The sequence below is a fragment of the Octodon degus genome, unplaced genomic scaffold (assembly GCF_000260255.1).
Source record: "Octodon degus isolate 3935 unplaced genomic scaffold, OctDeg1.0 scaffold00002, whole genome shotgun sequence".
Taxonomy (NCBI): Eukaryota; Metazoa; Chordata; class Mammalia; order Rodentia; family Octodontidae; genus Octodon; species Octodon degus.
In genome coordinates, this window is record NW_004524578.1 from 17,150,135 (window position 1) to 17,152,353 (window position 2,219).

Sequence of the window (2,219 nt, forward strand, 5' to 3'; positions counted from 1 at the left end):
TTTTTTTTTTGACGGAACCAGGGATTAAACTCAGGCCCTTGCACTTGCCAGGCAAGTGCTTATTCTACTGAGTCATCTCCCCAACCCTCAAAAAGGATAGAATCTTATTTATGTTATTGTGCCAGTTTGGAGAATAAGTTGTCTTTGTAACATTTTCCAAATATGAACAGCATGAGTTTTGTCATTGCACCATGTTGAACTAATGGACTTAAAATAATTGGTTTTTTTTTGGGGGGGAATGGTTTTCAGGGTGTTCAGCGTCTCACTACTAAATTGGACTCCTAGTGATCTGCATATTTACAGCCTCCCAGGTGCTAGGATTCCAGGTGCATGCCACCACGCCCAGTCTTAATTACAGTCTCAGCGCATCCCTGGGAGTGTGGCCAGCACAGCAGGGCCAGGGATCAAATTCCCGGCCCCTGCACCTGATTGCAGGTGCTTTAATCTGCTGAGCTATTTGGCTGGCCTATAGTAGGGATTACATTAATATTTTGAAATTTTTTAAAGTAGGGATTAAATTAATATTTTGAAATCCTTACTCTGTAGATAAGTGCATCTTAATTTTTCCCCCTTGTATACTTTTTATTGACTTTGGGAAGGAGCTTTTAGGATGGGAGTAGTAGTAGTCTCAGTAGAAATATCATTGTCGGAAGTATTTCAAGTAGGCCTTTTTGCATTTTTATTGTGTAAGTAGCTTGCTATCTCTTTAGCTAGCAGAAGAGTCTGCCTTTGGTCTCCTCAACTCCTACTTTTGTGGATGCAGTAGCCATGTTTCCTGGGAGGTCAGAGCTGGGTCCAAGACCTCTTGCCCTTTATTGAGCTAAACGGCCTCTGTGGACTTTGTCATCTGCTGCTTTGAGTGAACCAGACATCTATTATTCCTTTTAATGCAGAAGGTATTCAGTATTTAGTTAAAGAAATCATCTTCAAGTTGATTCCACATTCCTTTTGGTAATACTTAGAAGTCTTTGGCAATATCCTAATTTTATAGTAATGAGGCCTCAGCTTGTCATCCTACTGTCTGTGTCAAAGTGTGTCTATGGCAACAAGTTTTAAAATAAAAATACCAATAGTCTCAGTAGAACTATCATTGTGGGAAGTATTTCAAGTAGGCCTTTTTGCATTTTTATTGTATAAGGGTGTGTAGCATACAAATAGTTTTGAACCCATTTGAGGTCCTGCCAGTCTCTATAGTTATGTCAAAAAAGGCTACACCTGGGATACACTTTAAAGCTCGTTTGCTTAACTGAACTCAATTTTTTAAAGATTGCCTCATTTCCTGTTTGATTTTGATTTTGTTTTTGGTCAAGCAGACCACTGCTTAGTTCATGTCAAATAAACAAAAGAAGGTATATACAGAGATATTTAGCCTTTGTCTTCAATCCAGTAGCCTGTTCACTCTTTGTTCCAAGCCTTAACAATGGTGAATCCACTGTATAAAATTGTTGATGTACAAAACAATGTGTTTCTGAATTTTTTTTATTCTGCTCTAATAGTATTTTGTGACTTTTGAGTACATCTCTACATTATTTTGGTTGCAAAAGCTTAATTTCATGTTCTAATGTGTTGTTGATCTGATGCCCCTATGTTTAAGACTTTAACTTGCTTATTTGTTTTGCCACATTAATTTATAATAATCTTGCTTAGCTTTTGAAATAAATATAATAGAATTTTTAAAATGCTATTATATGAAGTTTATGAATCAGATTATGCATACATTATGAGGTCATAGCCAACACAACTTCCAGAAAAATCAGATGTAAGGTGTAAATGAATGAGAACAGGTGAAGGTCAATCAAAGGTATTTCAGCCTGAGAAACAGGAAGAATGGAATAACTAACAGCTGATATGGGGTGGCTCTGCTGGCAGCAGGACTGGGAGCAAAGGTCAGAAGCTTAATTTTGTATGTGTCCAATTTGAGACATCTATTATATACCTAATTTGAAATGTGAAATTGGTAATTGGGAATGTGAGTCTGGAATTCAGGGTGAGGGCATATTAGAAATGTGAATTTTGAAATCACTGTCAAGGAGTTAGTATTTAAAACTCTGCAAATAGGCATGTTTCCAAGGAAAGGCTCTGTGCTACAAAGACAGCTGTGGCAGCCTTGTTCTTTGGAAAAGGAGTAGCTGATAAAAGAAGCTACAGAAGTGTTGATTAAAACTGAGGCTGGAGAGAGAGAGAGAGAGAGAGAGAGAGAGAGAGAGAGAGAGAGAGAG